Source organism: Rosa rugosa, chromosome 3 (assembly GCF_958449725.1).
Source record: "Rosa rugosa chromosome 3, drRosRugo1.1, whole genome shotgun sequence".
NCBI lineage: Eukaryota > Viridiplantae > Streptophyta > Magnoliopsida > Rosales > Rosaceae > Rosa > Rosa rugosa.
The window spans coordinates 14,524,861-14,549,398 of NC_084822.1; the positions used below are offsets into that span (position 1 = coordinate 14,524,861).

Below are 24,538 nucleotides of genomic sequence, written 5' to 3' on the forward strand. Positions count from 1 at the left end.
TTGAATTCAATCAATATAACATAGAAAGCAACTCACACCTTGATTTCTATCAATCATACCAAATCGTACCATAGCGTACCAAATCGTTAATAAGGAAGCAACTCACACCTTGTTCCCTAAAACCACGTAATGTCATGAGTTATCAATAACCAGTTCTCGTTACCCCATGAATTACCTATATGGCAGACAGACTAGAGCTCTAACTGAAACGTAACCACTCGTCCGGCCAAAAACGTGATTACCTGATATTCTGCCCAAGGTCATAGACCTTCGTTCCTCGGGTCGCACAGTCCCTTGGAGCAAATCATTATGCAGTCGCGCTGGACTCAAAATCATTACACAAATCTCAACGCTTTTGAAAACAATCGAAATCAACATTTCCATAATCATTGTTTTCCGAAAAGCCACAAAACAATAAAAAGCATCATTTCATGCATATTGTTTTCATACACAAATCTCAACGCTTTTCAAAACAAATCAAATCAACAATTCTAAATCATTTGTTTTCCAAAAGCCACAATCCAAACAATAAAACGCATCATTCATGCCTATTGTTTTCCACAATCCACAAACCACCAAAACATATATATTTCACGTAAATATATATATACGTAGTCATCCGCTCAGGAATGCCTACTAATACCAACTATAGTTTGCAGTTACTAAATAACTCTCAAAATAAAGGTATTCTGTTCGTAATTGAACCTTGTGAGATTACTCACCTCGAAACTCCCGTTGCGTCTTCAACCACGAACAAAGCAACCAATTCACAAAACAACCGTCCAAAATACTTCGTCAAGTACCTAATCACATACGGTTTCCACTTAGTAACAATTCACAAACGATTTAAGTCCGAAACCCCTGTTTTGAACTAAAATCCCCAAAGTGGCACCAAATCGAGGCAAAACCACATCCGAGACCTCCCAAAGTCTCCGGAATACGTCCATGATCGATATGACCAAACCACAAGTCTATCGGACGCTCGAATCCTCACAGATCGAATAAATCAACCGGTATGAAACCGTAAAAATCATAACAATTTCATACGAACTCCAAAATATGCATATTATATATCAAAACGCTCGTATCGACGAGTAGAAGACATATAATACCATAAACAGTCCCATACATGGCCGGAACACCGCCGGAACGCCGCCACAGGCGGTGGCGCACCGCCGCCGGCCAAAACTCATTATTTCACAAAACTCCCAACATGAAAAAGTTTCATCTAAGCATGCTTGTGAATCTTCAAGAACAGCTCGAAGTCAGAAAACAAGCATAAAGGGTCGAAAACTACCTCACAAGCTTTGGATTTTTGCTCAAACTGAGTTGAACCGATTTCCACATAAATAGATCCAAACAAACACCATAGATCGAGTCAGACGACCCCCACGAAGCCAAGGAAGGAAGCTTGAAGCCGTGCCGTCGCCGGAGCTGCGTTTTCCGGTCGGGTCAAAAAACCTCAAGCTGCACCGCCTTGCTGCGCCGTACACGGTGGATATCGCCGCTAGAGAACACCACAGAGACGACCAGAAGGAGGAGGCGAACCTGCTGACCAAGTTTCACGGCCAGAGACCGCCGCAGTTCGCCGGAAAAGCCGGGTCGGGTCGCCGGGTTCGGGTCGGGTCAGACGGAAAAATTTGATTCTGAAGGAGTCGACCGAGAGAGAAAAGAGAGAGAAAAAGGGAGTTTCCGGAAATGGAAATGTGAATTATGAAAATATTTCTGATTTTTCCCTATTTATACTAAAACGGAAACTTCTTCCGCTAGCCATAACTTTCTCATACGAACTCCGATTCTCGCGTTCCACATGTCCACGAACTCGTATCGACACGCCCTACAACTTTCATGAAGGAAGTTTTCCGAGAATCCCAACATATAAAAAGTCAAACTTCACACGACCCCCTAAACTGTGAAATTCGAATATTTATACGTACGAAAACCATTTCACCTCACATACAACTTACGAATAAAGCACAATACCAAATATTCATACAATTGGTCCATTATTAACTACTAAAATTAAATAACAGAAAATCTAGGTCATCACACATAATGGCAACTAGTCCATCCCCTCTCTCTTGGTAGCACAGCAACAACATCGGCCACCAATCCATCCCATCTCTCGTGGTGCCACAACAACAACATTTGCCACCAGTGCATCCTCTCTCTTCTTGTGCCTCATATTCGGCTATGACTACCACTACATCCCCTCTCTTCTGGTCTCATAAGTTGAGACCACTAGTCCATCCCCTCTCTCTTAGTGTTTCCAATCATATAACACATCAAACCAAGATATTTAATAAAGTCACATGCATTAAGATAAACTCAACTAATTATTCTTAACATTCATAAATCTTAATAAAAAACTCAACCCAAGAAACTTAATTCCTTGAATGACATACAATCCGAAATATTCAACAGAAATCATGAATCACAAATATAATTAATATCCAAATCCCAAATAAAATCCAAAACTCTAAATGGATATCATGACAATAGTCACGAACAACTAAATATTTCTCAGAAAAATCAAACATTTGACACATGCATAAATCAAGTAACAAAAACCTTCAACGATCAAAATAATATTAAATAATCTCAACTCATTGATTAATAATCAAATCCAACACCCCCGTCGGAAATAGACTAATGTTTAATTAAATCGAGTTTGAACTGAAACTACGAAAAATTTAGTAATTCGTTAAAAATTTTAAAGATACGAATTGATGTCAGAATTGAATCAAATCTCTAGGATAACCAACTCGATAACTCTAACAATCTAATAGAAAATCATGATGATCCAAAGGTAAGATTTTCTCCATTCATAACCCGAAAGTCTGCGACAGGACCCGCCCCGAATTTCACCCTGAAATCCGAAGTGGCCCTGCGGGGCCCACCTTAGAAGAAATTCTACCAAAAATTTGGCAGAACTTCACCCTAAAAGTAGACTACCCAAAACCTGTAGAAAAACATTTACACTTCTAATATCAAATACCAACCTCAACTCCTAGAGCCACCCTGATCCCCAAGTCACAACATCTCCCATTTCACAAGTATAAGTATCAACTTGATAACATTAATCCCACAGGTTATCAGAGAAATTCTAATTCACAAGGTAAACAAGGAAAACAGAAATAAAATGAATACGTGGAAGCTATGTTGTTGACTATGCCTCGACTCCATGTACGCTCGACCTCAACTAATCTAGACTGCAAACTGGGCATTTGAAACCGAAGGGCCCAGGGGAAAGTAATTGAAAAACACGTTAGTGTGAGTGGACAAAAATAAATAATATAGATAATTTAAATGAAGCAAAGCTTTAATACTTTCCCACGTAATTAAACTTATAAAATCTCGATGCATGCAACGTTTAGAAAAACATATTTCCTTATTCTCAAAATCTCATGAAAGCATACCAGCCCAGCTGGTTAAGAATAAACATAAAATAAGGGGAAGATGAATATCACCATACAACAAAGGAGTCTCCCAGGCTCGGGTCGGAGCCTCCCAGGCTCTATCCTCGACTTCGACTCACGAACACAAAGTAAGTGAGGAGGAGCCTCAACTGCCACTCACGTGAGGAGGAGAACTAAAAATAAAGCAACCCAAGTATAGTGAAAGAAAAACATTTGAAAACCAGTAAATCCATAAATCCATAAAGCTTCCCCAAAATCTCGCCAAAGAAAGCACGAGTATGATACCCAACCGTACTCGGTAAATCTCGTGATAATTCCACTAAAATCGACGAAGTGTCCCACACGTCAAGATCATCTCAAATCAATAGCAAATAGGCGAGATCAAATTATAAATCGTAAATCAGAAACAAAACCAAATCCAAAATCATCATTAAGGCATTCCCAATGCCAAAACCAAAGGTCGATAAATAAATAAGAAATATAACTCCATCAAATCCCATTTTGAAAATCTTTTAGAAATCACAAATCAACGAATAGAAATATATTTAATTCTGGAAACCACCTCGGAAAATAATTCGTCGAAAATCATACTTTATTTCGAAATTCGCAATATCCTTTTAAAACGTAGAGCCAATTAAAATCATTCTAAAATTTTTTTTTTTTTTTGAAATAGGGCCAGTACGGCTGCCCTCAAGCCTTGACCATTAATGAAATCTCAGAATACATGGGGGGGACATGATACCTAAACCCCAAATCACAATAAGCATAAAAAGAACAGCTCGAGATCATAACGAGAGTCTCTACAAAAAATATGTATTCTAACAAGCACCAATTAGCGAAGAGTGCATCATTGGCTACTCTATTCGCTTTACAAAGGTGGTGACATACCGGAAAGATTTTGCTCACGCAGAGCCATAATTTACTATTACTATCAGCTTTCCCACTATGTTGCCACCGAAAAACAATTTCGATGACACTAAGTTTCATCCTGCCACTGGGAGGCTGCGACCATTTGACAAAACAATTGAGGAACTCGCCGCCTAACCAGAGCAGACAAGGCACACAAGGTGTGCAGTCCGGGACAGAGCCCACGTCGCCCTACCCAAAAGTGGTAGGGACTTATTGCCGGCATAGAGCCACATTTAATTGAAAAAAAAAACTATAAAATATAAAATAAAAACAGTGTGTGACCTGAGCCCACACCCAAGCCCAAGCTCGAGCCGAAGCCCAGGCCCACACATCATCCAGCCCAAGCCAAGAGCGTTGACTTTCAGAGTCACCGCGCTGCCATCTCGCACGCGTAGCCTGCAGTCTTCCACCGTCGGCGGCATACCCACCACACCGAGCACACGCCGGCTGTCCCTCCATTCCATCAACCTTCCCATCACGCCAGCAATCGTCGCCGCGCCATCCAGCCTCCCTCCACTGGACGACATCATCCCATCCAAACCAGATCAGAACTTTCCAATCCGATCTGAACAATACAGATCCCGTCCTCGCCGCCCCCCCCCTCACGTCCAGCAGGCGACCTCATTCTAAAATTATAACTGAGATAAATCATAATCAAATTCAAAATCCGAAATCCAAATCAATAAACCAATTTATCTGATCAAATAAATAAACGTAAGAATTAATTACGAAACAATATTGCATGCATATTCTTTAAAAATAAAGTGATCACTCACAGTACTATTTTGGCAACCAGGCATATGGGTTTCTTCGTCGAGCAGTAGCTCGATACGTCGCCCTGTACATAATTATAATTCGTGAATAACAATTCGGCAATTAAATACGATTCCAATATCATATCCTCATAAATCAATCTTTCCATTTCTTCTCCGATTTAACCCAAACTTCACCACTAACTCCAATTCATTAATTTAAAGGTTCTAGGGCAGAACCAAGAGAAATCTGACGGTCAGATTCTCGTAAATCGATAACCAAACTATTGAGCTTCGGAAATTCAAAATCAATATCAAACCTCTCCGATTTCCACCAAAATCATATCTACAAGTTCTATAATTCACAATTGATTATCTAGCCAAAAATAGAGACTCAGAACCGGCCCTACGCGCCACCAACAGTAGCGGCCCAAGGGCCCCACTTGCCGCCGGCCAACTCCGATTCCGGTCACCAAATTTCACCAACATCATCACCTCAACATTCTAAGCATCTTTCATAAATATGACAAAGCTCAATTTCAAGTCTAAGTACCCGAAATTACCTCAAAACTGTGAGATACTTCTCATTGATGATTTGCCGTAATTCGGCAAAATTGCAGCTACCCACTGGCATGGGTCGAACCACGATGAAGAGGACTCCAAGAAATGGGTGGTGGCGCGGCCGAAAATGACCGGAAAATGGGAAATCGCTGGAGACCTGAAATAGGTACCACTTTCCCCGCCTTGCGGTGACTACTCCAGCCCAAATCGAGCCACCACCAGACGTGAAGAGGAAGAAGAGAGGGTTCGACTACCACCGGCGGCGTCCAAATCCGTCGCCAGACGGAGAAGAAACCGCCGAACAAAGCCGACGGGGTCAGGGAGAGAGAAAGTAACCGGGGGGGGGGGTAGGTTTCTGAAAATAGCGACTACCACAGTAACTTTCCCTTTAAATAGAAAGTTATCATGAACAGTAACCTTAGCGTACTTCCACATACGAACTCCGATTTTAGCGTACCACATGTCCACGAACTCGGTTTAACGTCCTCTACAACTTTCGTGAAGAAAATTTTCTCAAAAACTGACCCAAACAAAAAGTCAACTTTTAGGGTCACTAAATGTATCTAACAAAGTAAAAGGTGAAAGTAATTGCCGTTTACCGTCCAAGTGACTAGTAAACCGGTAAATTAAGATACGGGACGTAACAATCTCCCCTCCTTATAAAAATTTCATCCTCGAAATTTCGTATAATCAAAATAGAGGTGGGATGCATACACATCAATCCGAAGTGCGCATTCACGAAGAAGATAGCATGTCAATCATAGAAAAGTGGTGATGATAGAGTACGGAAAAGATGTGCAAGTATACTAAGTACACACAAAAATTTACTTTAAAACTGGTCCAAGAGTTGGCCAACTAGAAAAGAAAGATCAACACTTGAAAGGAATGGTCCTCAAGTTGAAACTCAGCCAGTCACTATAATCTAATCGATTCCCACAGCGTCTCCGCTGAACTCAATTGTCCCAACAGAAAGGCTTACTTCCAATCGTGACTGAAAATCCTTATCGAGTGAAGAGGAAAATCGTAAAAGTCTTATGCTCGAGGCAGCCTGCAGTTGTCTAGAATGTGAGACCAGAAACACATTGAAAAAATTTCGAAAGTAAAAGGCTCAAGAGTAAATTGAAGTCGGTTACGTGAGCGTAAGGAACCCCAAATACCGCAAAAAAGGAAAATTGACTTGCAAATCAAGAAAAAGAGATATTGAAGCAACGACATAATCCACAAGCAGGGAAGAAATTCTTTCATAGTCCCCAAAAGACTCACGAATTGATGTCAGAATTGGATCAAATCTCTAGGATCACCAACTCGATAAGTCTAACAATTTAATAGAAAATCATGATGATCCAAAGGTAAGATTTTCTCCATTCATAACCCGAAAGTCTGTGACAGGACCCGCCCCGGATATCAACCTGAAATCTGAAGTAGCCCTGAGGGGCCCACCTTAGAAGAAATTCTACCAAAAATTTGGAGGAACTTCGCTCTAAAAGTGGACTACCCAAAACCTATAGAAAAACATTTACACTTCTAATATTAAATACCATCCTCAACTCCTGAAGCCACCCTGCTCCCCAAGTCACAACATCTCCCATTTCACAAGTACAAGTATCAACTTGATAACATTAATCCCACAGGTTATCAGAGCAATTCTAATTCACTAGGTAAACAAGGAAAACAGAAATAAAATGAATACGTGGAAGCTATGCTGTTGACTATGCCTCGACTCCATGTAAGTGTGAGTGGATAAAAATAAATTATCAAGATAATTTAAATGAAGCAAAGCTTTAATACTTTCCCACGTAGTTAAACTTATAAAATCTCGATGCATGCAACATTTAGAAAAACATATTTCCTTATTCTCGAAATCTCGTGAAAGCATATCAGCCCTGCTGGTTAAGAATAAACATAAAATAAGGGGAAGATGAATATCACCATACAACGAAGGAGTCTCCCAGACTCGGGTCGGAGCCTCCCAGGCTCTATCCTCAACTTCAACTCATAAACACAAAGTAAGTGAGGAGGAACCTTAACTGCCACTCACGTGAGGAGGAGAACTAAAAATAAAGCAACCCAATTATAGTGAAAGAAAAACATTCGAAAACCAGTGAATCCATAAATCCATAAAGCATCCCCGAAATCTCGCCAAAGAAAGCACAAGTATGATTCACAACCATACTCGGCAAATCTCGTGATAATTTCACTAAAACCGACGACGTGTCCCACACGTCAAGATAATCTCAAATCAATAGCAAATAGGCGAGATCAAATTATAAATCGTAAATTAGAAACAAAACCAAATCCAAAATCATCATTAAGGCATTCCCAATGCCAAAACCGAAGGTCGATAAATAAATAAGAAATATAACTCCATCGAAATCCCATTTTGAAAATCTTTCAGAAATCAAAAATCGACAAATAGAAATATATTTAATTCCGGAAACTACCTTGGAAAATAATTCGTCGAAAATCATTAATAAATCGTAAATCATACTTTATTTCGAAATTCGCAATATCCTTTTAAAACGTAGAGCCAAAATCATTCCAAAATTATAACTGAGATAAATCATAATCAAATTAAAAATCCGAAATCCAAATCAATAAACCAATTTATATTTTCAAATAAATAAACGTAATAATTAATTACATAACAATATTGCATGCATATTCTTTAAAAATAAAGTGTCCACTCACAATACTATTTTGGCGACCACGCATACGGGTTTCTTCATTGAGCAGTAGCTCGGTACGTCGCCCTGTACAAGTTGTATAATTCACAATTGATTATCTAGCCAAAAATAGAGACTCCAAACCGGCCCTACGTGCCTCCACGCGCCGCCAAGCCCCACTTGCCGCCGGCCAACTCCTATTTTGGTCACCAAATTTCACCAACATCATCTCAACATTCTAAGCATCTTTCATAACTGTGACAAAGCTCAATTCCAAGTCTAAGTACCCGAAATTACCTCAAAACTGTGAGATACTTCTCGTCATCGATTTGTCGTAATCCAGCAAAATTGCAGCTACCCACTGGCATGGGTCGAACCACGATGAAGAGGACTCCAAGAAATGGGTGGCGGCGAGGCCAGAAATGACCGGAAAATGGGAAATCGCCGAAGACCCGAAATAGGTACCGCGTTCACCACCTTGCTGCGACTCCTCCGGCCCAAATCGAGCACCGAAGTACACCAGACTTGAAGAGGAAGAAGATAGAGGGTTCGACTACCACCCGCGGCGTTCAAATCCGTCGCTGGACGGAGGAGAAACCGTTGACCAAAGCCAACGGGGTCAGGGAGAGAGAAAGGGGGAGGAGAGAGAAAGTAACGGGGGGTGTAGGTTTATGAAAATAGCAACTACCACAGTAACTTTCCCTTTATATAAAAAGTTACCATAAACAGTAACTTTAGTTTTTCGCCTATAACTTCCACATATGAACTCCGATTTTAGCGTACCACATGTCCACGAACTCGGTTTACCGTCCTCTACAACTTCCTTTCAAAAACTGACCCGAAAAAAAAAGGGCTAAATACTAGTTAGTACCCTGTGGTTTAGGTCCAAAATCAATTCAGTCCCTGGACTTCTAATTTCATCAAAAACACCCCTGCACTTTCAATTTTGATCTAATAGGTCCAATTCGTTAATATTCTGTTATGGGTTCAAGTTATAGTTGGATTATTTGTTGAAAAACTATTTATTTTTAATAGTAGGACTCACTCCTAAATTGACTATGTAGACCACCTCGACACCACATCATAAAACATAGGCCTTATATGAGCCACATTAACAAGTTAAATAACTCAATTGTCGGAAAACTAACAAATTGGACCTATTAAATCAAAATTGAAAGTGCAGGGGTGTTTTTGATGAAATTGGAAGTTCAGGGACTGAATTGATTTTGGACCGAAACCACAGGGTAGTAATTTGTATTTAGCCCAAAAAAAAAAGTCAACTTTTAGGGCCACTAAAAGTATCTAGCAAAGTAAAAGGTGAAAGTAGTTGTCGTTTACCGTCCAAATGACTAGTAAACTGGTAAATTAAGATACGGAACGTAATAGTCTGAAATACGAAATTTCTAATCGATTATCAAAAGTTCACTAGTTTTGACAAATAATAAATTGACACATTTACATCGCCAAGCTCTACCTGACGAGCCAAGGGAGAGTGGCAGAAGCGGCAGCATGCACCCCCATGCGCCACCAGTCCGACCACCAAATTAGGTTGCAAGGCTTATACCAAAATGAACATCACAACCCAAGGAACAACTTTCATTACTGCACCGAAGCTCAACTCGGTGTCGATTGGTCATAAAGCTCATCGAAAGCTCCAAAATCTGAAACCCACATCGGTCCAACTCTTTCCTCACGATGATTTGATGTAAGAGGCTTGGGAGGTTTTGATCATAGGCTAAAGGGCTACAAAGCCCAAGTGGAATCGCGGTTTCAATGGTTGTCAGATAAGGGAGTTCCGGCTTGGTCAAGTCTCACGAGTCTGAACGGGGTTCTCGACTTCTATTCTTGCTGCACACTGCAAATCGATCCAAACAGAGGCCATGGATTGATAGAAGAATGAGAGGCGCTTTTTTTTTCGACCAGCGGCGACATCGGAGATGGCCGGACAACAAATAAACCTTCGGGTTTCGTTTTTAGGTCGGGTCGACTCGGCCAGTTGTTTCTCCCCCTCACTTTGTGTATACAACCTCCCCCCAACACTAGGGTTCTGTTATTTTATAGTAACAATGAGAAACGACACTATTGCCCTTACAAAAATCTCTGAAAAATTGCAATAAAATAATTAAACTTCTGTAGATTGTATTTTATTCATACGAATTTTGATTTTAGCACTCCGCATGTCTACGAATTCTGTTTAACGTGCTCTACATTTTTTTTGAAGAAAGTTTTCTCATAAAATGAACTGAAGAAAAAGTCAGCTTTGAACTTCCTCATAAATGCTTGAAATGAAAGTAAAGATTTCAATCGTTTACTGTCTAAATGACCAGTAGATTAGTAAATCTAGATATGGGTTGTAACATAACACAACATACAATTCAACGATAAAGATGACTCATTTTCAAGCTATTTATGGTTCGCCACCACCCACTGTTATCAGGTACCTTCCATGTAGGGGTCATCATTTGGCCTTTCGGCCCTAAGCCCGCCCGGCCCGTAGGGCCGAAGCCCGACCTGGCACTGGCCGGCCCGACCCTTTCTAAAATAGGGTAGGGTATGGCCATGAAAATGAAGCCTGGCCGAATAAGCCCTAATAATTTTATATTTTTTATATTTTTTAATTATGTTTCTCTTTTTTCTACAATATGGAATTTATCTCTTTCTTTGTAATTGATTTCATAAGCTTTGTTTTCTTTAATTTTTATCTTCTTTATTACTCAACAATTAATATTGGGAGATTTAGAGAGATAGTTAATTGAATATAACCACCTTAACTAATATTAATAAATGTTATAAGTTAAAAAAAAATTCTCTCTAGAGACTGCCGTCTTCCTTCAACCTAGGGTTTCGTTCCCTTCACCTTTGGTCTCGTCGGAATGCGGTGAGTGCAGCCGGGCGAGGAGTATTCTTTCAACGGAGCTGGGTGGCTCTTGCAAGCTTGAGTTTCTCTGGGATCGTCGGGATTGGGGTTTCCGGTTGGAGGTTGGTGTCGGGTTCTAGATTGCAGCTCTGAAGCTATGGAGGTCGCAGGCACAGGTCCCGTACGGCGACGGCATGAAGGGGGAGATCAACGGCTTGGGGTGCTGCGGATCCACATTTGGTGGGATTTGGGTTTGTGTTTCGGTACGCCGGGTCTCGCTTGGACCTCTTGTAGCGTCGTCGAGGTGGCGAAACGCTGGCGGTTATGACAGGGGTGGTGGTCACGTTTTGCAGCTGTGCAGCGTCCGCCCTAGCAAAGGAGGTGGTGTCTGGGCCTAAGATGGGTTATTCCTTTTGGACCTTTGGCTGGCTTTTCTTTTGGGCTCAATGATTGCTTTATGGTTTATGTTTTTACTTTTCCAAAAACTCCCTATTTTTGGGGAAGATAGTAGGCTTTGGCCCAAGTTAGGCTGGCTAGGTTTAGTTAGCTTAAGTCTGCATTGCTATGGTTTCTTTTTTACACCAAGTTAATGAATGTCCTGGAGTACCACAATTGAGTGCATTGACGAAGGGAGATTCAAGATAGTTTTCTTAGTGTAAGCTGAGATTTGTAGTTGTTAATGCTCAAAGTCTGGCGGTAGCCGAACCTTCGTTTAACGCGGATCCGGTGGGCGGACCGCTACTCTGTAAACTCGGTGATCTTCGCTAGCTGTCAAATGAAAGACAGGGCGTCAGAGGGAGACCGCGTTGGGCGGTCTTCACTTCTCCGATGCCTAAGTCAGTCAATGCATATAGGCAGCATAACAATAAATGAGTAGTAAATGCGTATTTAATGAGGAGAGAGGAGAGAACCTTTTATAGGTGAGGAGGAGGCTGATCTTCTCCTTGTTTTCGATGTGGGACTGATGTGCTTCAGTTCCCAGTATCAGGAGCTTCTGATGCTATCTTGACACAGCGCGTGGCGGCGCGTCGGCGGTGATCTAGGGGTGATCCGAGGCTCAGGCGGTAGCTCGCCTGGCTATGTGTCCGTAGGCTACTCCCTTGGCGGGAATCAGTACCTCTGGCGGTACCATGAGCGTAGCCCAATATAGCTAATTATGCTTGTAAATGTACATGTATGTACAAGTCCCCCAAGTCCCCAGTCAAGGAGGGCAATCTTGGTTGGGGAGTTGTTCAGCGGTTTGAAGCGTTATCTTCCGCTAGACTTGCAACAGCATAATTAGCGTCAGTGCGTTGTCAACCATGGATTTACTGAGCAAACGCTTTATACCCTTTCGGGTGGGCCCCTGCTAGGCCCCCCAGGGAGTCCCCCACTCCCCGGCTAAGATGGACCTCCGGATGGTCGGTAAATTGTTTGTTGAGGGGGAGCTGCACGGAGCAGAGGGTGTTGGGTAGCGAGCCCAATCTTTAGTACCCAAGTGACGGGGGTCAACGTGCCTGATCAGGGTCGTCGTAGACTGTTGACAAGTCCCCGTGTCCCGTAGGGACGGTCTGACCGTAACGCCGCGTGGCGGTCGTTGTCAGAGTGAGGCGTGGCCTCGGGATCCGTCGCTGGCGGATATCCCCCCGCTGGTTGTAGCAGGCAGCAGCGTCCAGTAGACGTGCTTGGCGGTATTTTATTGAGCGGTTTTGCGCTAAACAAAGTACGCAGCTTGTAAGATGAAAAAGGGGGTTCCGCTAGCGGTGTGTCGTGTAGCGGAAGACGCCCCACTTGCAGGATGACAAGGGAGAAGTTTCGATGGCGGAGACTTCGTCACCTGGAAGGTGACAAGGGAGAAGTTCCGCTGGCGGGGTTTCGCTCAGCGGAGACTTCGTCGCTTGGAAGGTGACAAGGGAGAAGTTCCGCTGGCGGGGTTTCGCTCAGCGGAGACTTCGTCACTTAACGGTGACAAGGGAGAAGTTCTGCTGGCGGGGTTTCGCCCAGCGGAGACTTCGTCGCTTGGAAGGTGACAAGGGAGAAGTTCCCCTGGCGGGGTTTCGCTCAGCGGAGACTTCGTCACTGGGAAGGTGACAAGGGAGAAGTTCCGCTGGCGGGGTTTCGCTCAGCGGAGACTTCGTCACTTGGAAGGTGACAAGGAGACTTCGTCACTTAACGGTGACAAGGGAGAAGTTCCGCTGGCGGGGTTTTGCCCAGCGGAGACTTCGTCGCTTGGAAGGTGACAAGGGAGAAGTTCCGCTGGCGGGGTTTCGCTCAGCGGAGACTTCGTCATGTAACGGTGACAAGGGAGAAGTTCCGCTGGCGGGGTTTCGCTCAGCGGAGACTTCGTCGCTTGGAAGGTGACAAGGGAGAAGTTCCGCTGGCGGGGTTTCGCTCAGCGGAGACTTCGTCGCTTGGAAGGTGACAAGGGAGAAGTTCCGCTGGTGGGGTTTCGCTCAGCGGAGACTTCGTCACTTGGAAGGTAACAAGGGGGAAGTTCCACTGGCGGGGTTTCGCTCAGCGGAGACTTCGTCGCATGGAAGGTGACAAGGGAGAAGTTCCGCTAGCGGAGTTGCGCTCAGCGGAGGCTTCCGACGGTTGGCGATTTCTTCCCAATTGGTTACTTCCATTAGACGCTTCGTCTGATGGTGGTCGACACATGACCAACTCCCAGAGGGTTAGCGTCTGGAGGCGTGTCTCCTAAGCCTGGCCGTCTTCTCGCCATTAATGCGAGTAATTATGGATTTTGTAACCGAGGCGACGCCTCGGTTAATCCGAAGAGTAAGTTGAGACGTGGGACACGTGTACGGCTGGTGCGCGATGTCGTTTTTCAGTGGACGGCTTAGAATTCTTTGACGTTTACATAAAAGGGGGGGAACCTAGCGAGATTTGACACTTTGCTAAAGCTTCAAACTCTACTCGTCGTCTTCAAGCTTTGTTCGTCCGAGACTCAAGAAAGAGGCTGCTGGGATTTCGTGGAGTTATCGTACCCGGAACAACAAAGATTTCCCTCATCGAAGGCTGTTGTTCACCATCATACCGGAGTTTTCGCCTTTGAGGTTGGTATCTTGATTCTCTTCCCTGTTTCATTGGGTCTGTTGGTTTCTGGGTTTTGTTGTTTCTGTTTTTGGGGTGTTATCTATTCTTCTCTGGTGTGCTCTGAGGGTGTAAAGTGAGATTTGGGGGGTGGGTTATGGTGTTTGGCAGAGAGTTGACGTTTAGGGATTTGCTAGATGGTCGAATCTGGGTTGAGTGTGTTTGTTCTTGTTTTGGCATTTTCTGGGTAACTGTTCTTGATGTTCTTGGCTATAACTGATATAGGCATAGGCTAGATCTTGTTTGAGCTAACTGATTTGGGTTTTAGGGTTTGTGATGGCTAACGTCGTAGAGATTTTGAGCAGTGAGGATTCTGGGTCTGACGTGTCGTTCGGCGTGGCGGATAGAATGTTTATTGACTCGTTGCGTCCGTCTGCCCATGCAGGAACCTCACTGCCAGAACCGCTAGAGGTTGAGCCGCTACAAACCATACCCTGGGAAGTAGCTATGGGTCGTGCCTCGCGTCCAGAGAGCTCTAGGGCAGGGGAGGCTGCCGCTGCCAAAAATAGGCGTGATGAGCGATTAGCAAGTAATAGTGCTGCCAGTGGTTCCGCTGACGGGGGAAAGGTGGCGGGGGAGGATACCGAGTCAGCGTGGGTCTTTCCCGATGGCACCTACGTTGACGAGGCAGGAGGGCGGATGACTGTTGCCGCCGTCAACCGGTTGAAACGGACGTACCGGTTGCCAGGTGTGGTGAAACTGTGTCCCCCGACGGTGGACGAGAAGGCATCAATTCTTCCAGAGGGGTTTGCCGCCGTGCACGAGGTGATATTCCGCCAAGGAGTGACACTCCCGCTGGTGCCCAATCTTCAAATCTTGGTGTGCGAGTTTCACTATGCCAAAAAATGAATCAGACAACACAATTCCAACAACAGCAAATTTTTTAACTGTTGTCTGATACAATCAGACGACAGCAAGAATTATTCTGTTGTCCAAATTTTTGATTCAGTCAACAGTTATTACATTGCTGTTGTGCAATTGTTATTCAGACAATGGTTATATTTTGATGTTGTCTGAGTGAGTTTTTTCAGACAACAGTTATTATGTTAGCTGTTGTGTAATTGCTATTCAGACAATTGTGGTACTTTGATGTTGTCTGATCGATTTAATTCAGACAACAGTTGTTTTTTGCTGCTTTATTATGTTGTATAACTATCTTTCAGACATTGGCTTCAGACAACAGTTATCTATTGATACTTTACTGTTGTGTAATTACTATTTAGACAATGGTTGAGTTTTAATGTTGTCTGACTGATTTTATTCAGACGACAATTATTTACTGCTACTTTATTCTGTTGTGCAACTTCCTTCAGACAATGGCATCCAACAATAGTTATTTATTGATGCCTCAATCTGTTGTGCAACTTTGATTGAGACAATGGGTATGAATTTATGTTGTCTGAGTTCCACACTTAGCCATAACTAGGCCTCATCATATGGCCCTTGGGCCCTAAGCCCGGCCCTTCCATTAGGGCGGGCCGGCCCGACCCTTTTTTATTTAGGGTAGGGTATGGGTCACACAAATAAAACCCGGCCCTACCCCACGGCCCGGCCCTAAAATTTATATTTTATTTTTGTTATTTTCTATTACATGTGTTATATGTATAAAACTATGGAAGTGTAGAAAATTATTTCAATCTGCCATATTAGGAAATGAGTCTTTTAAATTGAGCCATATTTTGAGAAGAAAAAAATAATTTTTTTTTAAGAATTAACCGTTAATTCGACAAAAACGCCGCCGTTTTAATATAATCTTATGGGTATTTTAATATTTACCAATAATTATTGTTAACTAATTAACTGTAATAATTACAAAGCTATTATTTCAAATTGGACAATATATTCATGTAATACCAATTTTGAAATAAATCAAGTAATCAACATAACTAAAAATAATCAATTGGTCGAGTTGAAACCATTTTACCAATGTAATGTTAACTTCTTAATGAGCAAAATGGGGGACGAAATGGAATTTTTTAAAATGCACCGCTGGATGTTATTTTCATATGAATATATGTTAGTGGTAGAAATTTCAGCAATTTCCGCCTTCGTTTGGACCTCGATCTACCCGGTCAACTCAATACCCTAAATAGAACATAAAACAAATATGCTCTTAACCAGTCCTTGGCAATTCACTTTTTTCGATCTTTCAGCTCCCACACTCTCATGGGTAGGGGGTCTACTTATGGATGTCAAAATTCCGCAACGTTTGTCCGCGCATGGTGCCGCTCCCCTTAGGGAAGTTTGCTTGTGCAAAGCGTTGACCGCTCCGTTAGGTGCCTTATTCACGGCGGATCGGCCTAATTTCTTTACACAATACCTATCACTATTGTATAAACATATAAGAATTTTCCGATTGATCGATTTTCATTTCAAAATTTTTGGATCGCACATAATCCTTATATGCCTATTAATGTAGTATAACTAGTTTATTAGGCTTGTTACCCTCCATGAGCAAAATGGGGGACGAAATGGAATTTTTTAAAATGAACCGCTGGATGTTGTTTTCATATGAATATATGTTAGTGGTAGAAATTTCAACAATTTTCACATTCGGTTGGACCTCGATCTACCCGGTCAACTCAATACCCTAAATAGAACATAAGACAAATATGCTCTTAACCAGTCCTTGGCAATTCACTTTTTTCGATCTTTCATATCCCACACTCTCATGGGTAGGGGGTCTACTTATGGATGTTAAAATTCCGCAACGTTTGTCCGCGCATGGTGCCGCTCCCCTTAGGGAAGTTTGCTTGTGCAAAGCGTTGACCGCTCCGTTAGGTGCCTTATTCACGGCGGATCGGCCTAATTTCTTTACACAATACCTATCACTACTGTATAAACATATGAGAATTTTTTGATTGATCGATTTTCATTTCAAAATTTTTGGATCGCACATAATCCTTATATGTCTTGTAATGTAGTATAACTAGTTTATTAGGCTTGTTACCCTCCATGAGCAAAATGGGGGACGAAATGGAATTTTTTAAAATGAACCGCTGGATGTTGTTTGCATATGAATATATGTTAGTGGTAGAAATTTCAACAATTTCCGCATTCGGTTGGACCTCGATCTACCCGGTCAACTCAATACCCTAAATAGAACATAAAACAAATATGCTCTTAACCGGTCCTTGGCAATTCACTTTTTTCGATCTTTCAGCTCCCACGCTCTCATGAGTAAGGGGTCTACTTACGGATGTCAAAATTCTGCAACGTTTGTCCGCGCATGGTGCCGCTCCCCTTAGGGAAGTTTGCTTGTGCAAAGCGTTGACCGCTACGTTGGGCGCCTTATTCATGGCAGATCGACCTAATTTTTTTACACAATACCTATCAATGTTGTATAAACATATGAGAATTTTCAGATTGGTCGATTTCCATTTCAAAATTTTTGGATCGCACATAATCCTTATATGCCTATTAATGTAGTATAACTCGTTTATTAGGCTTGTTATCCTCCATGAGCAAATTGGGGGACGAAATGAAATTTTTTAAAATGCACCGTTGGATGTCGTCCGTATATGAATATATGGTAGTGGTAAAAATTTCAGTGACTTCCACCTTCAGTGTGTGTATTAAATATGTTCAATAAAATACAATGAGTCTTTATCTTGGAGAAAGATAACTCAATTTTCTGGTTCACTCCATCGACTTTTACCCGCCTATTTTTTGGCCAAAACTTAAATTTCCCCCTTTTCACAAAACTCCTGATTTTATCTTGGAGAAAGAAATAAATGGTTCAGATTCCACCTCTCTCTTCTCTCAGAGGCCCAGCTCCACAGCTCCTGTGCTCTTCACCTCTCTCTTCTCTCGACTTTGCCCGCCTCAGCTTGTCAAAACGGCAAAACCTAAACTGCAGTCGCCATCTCTCCTCTCTCTCTCTCTCTAGTCTCTCCGGCACGGGCCCTCTCCCTCTCAGCCTCTCTCCTCGGCCGTCGATGGCCCTCGCTCTCCTCAACGGTGACTCCGGTGACGGTAAGTCGAATAGTTGATCAATCTGTCTGATTGTCTCTCAAACCCAAAAACTTTCTTCGTTTTACTTTCTGGGTTTTCATTTTTTGATCGATCTGTCTCTCAAACCCAAACTGTCTCTCATGATCAGTTTAAATTGAGATGGGTTCGTGAAGCGGCTCCCTCCAACTAGTTCGCAAGAAGGAGCTCTCCGACTACCAGTATAGTCCTTTTAATCCTCGTATGTCCCTCTCTCAAAAACTCGATCTGTCCTTGAAATTTCTTTTGTTTTTTTTTATTCGATTGATTCGATCTGTCATGATTCATTCGGTTGATTTGATGTGTGAAACAATGGATTTCTTTCTGCTTTTGGGTGTCTGATATATCAATTTGTTGATTGGTATACTTGTATTTCTTCTGCTTTGTTCAAAATTGTGGACTGTTTCGACTCGTGTAACTAAAGATCAAATCTTTGTTCGATTTGATTGATGAAAGACTATGTTGAAGACGTTAATGGCTTTAGTGGTGAGGAGGAGGAGCTCTCGGGTTCAAGAGGTGGGCCCGTCTACATTGAGATCAGTCTGAGTGGTCCTCTCACCAGTGTCGGTCTCTTCCAGTCTTCTATTCTCCAAGAGCTTCAGGTGAGCTTTGTTTTGTTCTACTTTGCTGGTATTTTGATAGAGCCAATTACAAAGTTGTTTGATGTTGAACTTGGAGTTGGCTTCAGGTTCATCGCAACTTATTCAAAGAGGTAGATTGGGGCCTATATATATATATATATATCATTCAGCAAATTAGAGAGCATATTTGAGTATGATGAACGTTTCAAAGTAGTTGAAAGAGATAGAGACCGCAGGATTATTTTGATAGCTATTTGGAGGAACTTCAGAAGAAAGTACGTTGTAATAAAGTCCAATATCATGTATTCTCTCACCCTCTATTGTACATGTAATAAAGCTGCATAAAGCTACTCTATCATATATGAAAAATGATTGTTTTCCATAGCAGTTTCATGGGACCATGTTTCAAATTTAACATGAATATTGCCTTCCTTTTTTCAGATATCATAGATCAACATGTTCGTAAAGGAACTAATCTATAGCCAGTCCCTGACAAGGAGCACTCATGCTGAAGGTTCGTAATAAAGGTAACATACACAGTTAACACACCTATGATTTTCTGATTCATATTTCTGGAATTTCGACCCAGTCACTTTCTTTTGTCAAACTGTACTGATCTACTGGGAATTTGAGGTTGGCTTCTTCTAAAGTGTTTTAGTAGACATCTTAAAGAGTCATTTAGAACTGGAATCACCCAAAACGGAATTTTCTGCAATTAGTTATGAATTTCCGAAGTCAGAAGTCAGTCTCAGAAATTTCTGATATCAGCTTCCAACTTTAGCCAAAAGGCAGAGCCTTATAACCCTTTGATTCAAACTCGAAAGTAAAAGTGAAAGAGAAGAGGTGGTGGGCATTAGATCTGTATAGTTCTTAAACTTGCTTGTTCAGAACACTTCACTTGATATATTGTTGCCTTTGTTCAAATTTTAAACTTGATACACCATTCAATATTGTTTCAGAGCTTAGTGAGTTAATTCTGTGTTTTGTCAGGTTAGATACCAGCTTTTATGAGGTTTTAGAGCCTTCTTCAGTGTACAATCAAAGACAAATGACACTTAAAAGAAAGAGTACAGGGAAGCAAAATGATGTACCATTTAGTTGCCCTTTTTCTGTATTGCAATATTGAAATCGATGTTATATATGGTACTTAATGAGTTTGCTCTATTTGTGTTTTCAGATTTGGTCAATAACCTTGGTGCCATTGCAAGGTCTAGCACCAAGGAATTCATGGAAGTCTAGGCTGCTGGAGCTGATGTTAGCATGACTGGTCAGTTTGGTGTCGGGTTCTACTTTGGATATCTTGTTGCTGAGAAGGAAGAGGAAGGAAAGGTATAGAGTTCGGAAGTTGATGAAGACGTACAAGGAAGTGGACTAGTACAATATGTTTCTGGCCTTGATGTTTTTGGGCTTTATGTTTAGGTAGGGTTAGTATGTTAATGTTGGGGTGATGATGGAATGAATTGGTTTTGAATGTTTAATCAATGGATATGTTTTTGACTGTTGGTCAATTGGTTTTGGTTAAATGCTATGTGCATAATGTCTTGTGACTCTCTCGTACCATTTCATTCCAAATGAAAACTATTGTCTAACAATTGTCTGACAATGGAACATTATAAAATGGTATTCAAAAACTGTTGTATGAACAATCTAACTACAATACTTTTCAAACAATTTTAATTGCCCAACTAGAAAAAACACAACAATAAAGTACCATGTTCTGTAGTATCACACCCAAACACACAATGCTTTCTACAAACTTCTGTTGTTTTGTCTCAATTCAGACAACAGCGTTATCTCAAAAAAATGATGTAGAACATTTAAAGGGACAACAGTTTATACACAACTGATCTTGTCAAACTTTGCTTCAAAAGTTACTTTTCATGAGATTGCTGTTGACTTAATATGACTTGCACAACGGACTCTACACAGTCGTATGTCGTCCTTTCTGGTATTCAGACAACATGCATATTAATACTAGCGCTTGTCCAAATTGGATTCAGACAACAGTTTCGCGCTGTCGTCTGATACCTGCATCAGATGGCAGGAGTATTAACAACAGCAATTTTCACTATCAGACGACAGTGAAAAACTGTCGTCTGATTCATTTTTTGGCATAGTGTTTGGCCTTGCTTTTGGGCAAATTTGTCCCAACATGTGGCGGTTAATGCTGGCGCTGAACTCACTATGGCGGCTGTCCGGTTGTGAGGGACCAAGGCTTAGTTTGGGATTGCTGTGCTGTGAGAGGAAGCACTTCCGGACTTGCTGTGAGAGGAAGCACTTCCGAACTTGCTGTGAGAGGAAGCAGCTGAGGTGTTTGGTAAACTGTTTTTAAAAGTGCTGTGAGAACGAAAAGCAATTTATAGGTGTTTGGTAAGTTGCAAGGCAAAAGTGCTTTGACTGAGTATAATTACCAAAATGGGCATACATGCTAAGATATGCTATTAAAATACATAATTTTGTTTTTTGATTATGTAACTATACCAAATAAAAAATTTTCTCATGTATTATTCTTGTACCCTTGGTTGGACCGAATAAAAGATTTACTTTAAACTCTTCAATATGCATATTATGTTTTACTATTACACAAAATAAGTCAAGAATATTTGGATTAATTTCCCGACCATAGTTCAACCGGAACCATTACACAAAATAAATTAAAGTCACTTGAAATTTGCAACTAAATGCTAAGTAGATGCATTCATTAGACTTTGTGCAATTGCATTTCTTAACACCTCCATTTCTTGTCTTCCCGGACCATCTCCATCATGTTCATTATCCTCCATCTCTTCACTACTCGGTTCCCTGCGCCGCTCATGTCAGTGGGGTTTTCGCAGGATTGTATGACTAGGCTGGATTAATACAAACAAGAGAAAAGGCTGGATTAATACAGAGCTTTAACAGGGATACTATTATGTTTGTTAAGTCCATTTCCTTTTTTATCTACAGAAGCAAACAAAAAGGTCCATACTCATACACTCAGTAAGGTAAACCAATAAGAATCACCAAAAACCAAATTGACCCAAACTATGCAGAGAAACTGAAGCATTATTTGCAGGTCAATTTAGTAACATTTCAATTCTCACTTCCATTTCAAGACCAAAAAAATGTAGGGTGTTGGTTTATGAGGTAAACAATAAAGAAAGTTGATTGGTAATGACTACTTTTCAGGTTTCATACTTTGAGAACAAATCCCTGACTTTCAACTCTAATAAATCTTCAATAATAGTTATTCCAAATTGTTGAACTGATCCAAAATGGTTTAATCTGATCATGACATCCATTGAACACCCCAAATCACATTAAAAAAGAACAACTTCAGTTCTGCATTATGAACCTTGTTTGATACCTCCCTCAACTGCCCAGTTTTCCAAATTCTTAACTTTCATGCTGTATTTCTAAAATCAAGTCATGATTTACAGTTTGATGAAAAACAGTAGTAGAACAGAAAATACCAACAGATGTAAGCCGACAGCTATCATCCTGATAACGGATTGGGACAAAGGCAAGTTTTTTGCTTCATTGCTAACAAGCATCACATGTTTATCATTGTTGAATGAAGGCTATCTATGGCTACATTAATTTCTACATATTCACTTCCCCTGCCATAAGATTGCACATCAGTCATCTAGTTTTCAGTTTTGGGTGAACAAGCAAGGATACCAAACATACAAACTAAACACGAATTTCCAAACAACATGAATTCACAACTGAAGGAACACAACCAGACTAGAGACCTGAAATTAATTAATTGCAACTTAGAATTGCCTTCCATTAATTCATGGTCAAGAACTTAATTATGTACTAATAAATTAACCACAATATTAACACACAGAAAACGGCAAAGGCTATAACATTCCCGTACGTAAATTGTAAATGATATATGTAGTCAGCATCATTCTATACCAAGTAGTATTTGTTTTAGAAATTCTTGTTCTAGGATACAAAAAAAAAAAATTAAGATTAGGAAATTCATCAAACCTCTTCGACCAGATGCTGGGAGGAGGAAAAACAAGGAAGATGTGGAGAGTGTTCTGATGAGGAGCTTACCAGGTACGAAAGGAGGTTGAAGAAGCTGGGGTCCGGGAATGCTTTGGGTTTGGGGCGTGTGGGGGAGGAGCGACGGAATCGGGTTTTGAAGACACAGGAGAGATCGATCGATGGGAAGAGAGAAGCTTCAGTTTTGAGCTTTGACGGCAGAGGAGAGATCGATCGATGGGAAGAGAGAAGCGACGGAATCGGGTTTTGAAGACACAGGAGAGATCGATCGATGGGAAGAGAGAAGCGACGGAATCGGGTTTTGAAGACACATGAGAGATCGATCGATGGGAAGAGAGAAGCAAATGCAATGAGCTTTGACGGCAGAGGAGGCTGGGAAGAGAGAACCCGAATGCATAACAAAAACTTATCTGGGTCAAAGGTAAGTCATAGAAAAGATGAGGACATAATAGGAAAAAAGAGTAAATTTCATTTAATGAATCCCTATTCACTCCGTGTTTCCACAGAAGCAGCTTCCCAAAGCTGGTACTTGGCTGCTTCTCAATTTCAGCTTCTAGGAGAATCAATTCGGACCAAAAGCTGCTTCTAGACAATTTACCAAACAGCATAGCATAAGCCCAAAAGCAGAAGCAGGTTCAAAAGCAGCTCCAAAATCAATCCCAAACTAAGCCCAACTGTGGTGGAAGTGCTGCACTTCTACGAGCTGGTGTACGTGAAGCGCCAAGGTTGCAGAAAGCAGGTGAATTTGAGCCGCCGCCAGGGGGCGCCCAAGCTGATCGAGAACCTGAGGGATTCCATGTCCTACTGGCGGGGGACCTTCTGTGTTGCCACGGCGGGGTGGGAATACCAAGCTGGGTCCAACGAGGGGGAGCCGACGTTTAGGATTAAGTCGGAGTTTCAGCCTATCCGAGGTTGTTTGCCGGTCTCCGCTGAACATAGCTGGCGGTTTCTCTTATGTATAGCCTTGTACTCTACTAACGATACTGTTTTTGCTTGTGTAGCAGGCTTGCGCTATAACCTGACTCGTGAAGAAGAGTGTCGCGTGGCACGTATCAGAGGCTGTTGGCGGAATCGCAACTTACTGGACTTTCGCCTTCTTACCGGTTGGGAGTTGTTGGTCGATCAACGACTGACTCATGCCGTTGGTAAGAAATCTCCGCCACATTGTACCTTCGATCAGACTGTCTCAGGCTGACTGGTTTGTTTTTTTTTTTTTTTTTAGAAACTCCGCCAGGTAACAAAGCGAGCCGCGACGCTTTTGACAAAGCTATGGACCGTGCTGAGATCGATAACTTCTTGGAGACCATGTATGCCTCCGGGCTGGCGGCTCAGCAAACGGTCGTGAACCCGGAAACGCTGGCACTGAGCCCGTCCGAGGTTCCAGTGGTGCTACCTATGCCGCATCACTCCCACCTTGGTGGTGACGGCCTGCCCGTCGTTCAGGCGGGGGCCAATGTGGCCGGCGGGAAAAAGGGGTCTGCAACCACCGCGCCGCAGAAAGAGAGAGAGCCTGCCAATCGGCGTGGGTTACAGAAGGAGAAAGTGGTGCAGCCGGCGGGGACTGTCACCGCCGCCGGGCTGGAGTAGCCGCCGAGGGGGTTGAGGCCTGTTGCTGGAAACACAAGGGTGCTTCAGCGAAGGCGTCGGCAAAATGACTCCGCTGATGAGGAAGAGGGGGACAATGTGGAGACCATCGGGGCCCGCCAGCAGAAGAAGGCTCGCCAAGCGCCGCCCAAGG

General features: G+C 42.2%; 2 long non-coding RNA genes across 5 annotated transcripts; one reads left to right on the forward strand and one right to left on the reverse strand.

Annotated features, from left to right (window-relative positions):
- The first annotated feature begins 17,941 nt into the window (after nt 1–17,941).
- LOC133739260 (uncharacterized) lies at nt 17,942–20,327 on the forward strand. Of its 4 annotated transcripts, XR_009860506.1 has the most exons (6): nt 17,942–18,208; nt 18,336–18,425; nt 18,680–18,825; nt 18,912–19,079; nt 19,246–19,331; nt 19,795–20,327. It is a non-coding gene; the product is annotated as an uncharacterized LOC133739260 (long non-coding RNA). The 4 variants fall into 4 exon arrangements; XR_009860504.1 differs by lacking the exon at nt 18,912–19,079 and having other exon boundaries at nt 17,948–18,208; nt 19,800–20,327; XR_009860503.1 differs by lacking the exon at nt 18,912–19,079 and having other exon boundaries at nt 17,949–18,208.
- A 999-nt stretch (nt 20,328–21,326) lies between these two features.
- On the reverse strand, nt 21,327–23,462 carry LOC133739042 (uncharacterized). Its single transcript, XR_009860420.1, has 2 exons — nt 22,852–23,462; nt 21,327–21,653 (listed from the first exon to the last, which is right to left on the reverse strand). It is a non-coding gene; the product is annotated as an uncharacterized LOC133739042 (long non-coding RNA).
- Nucleotides 23,463–24,538: the final 1,076 nt, after the last annotated feature.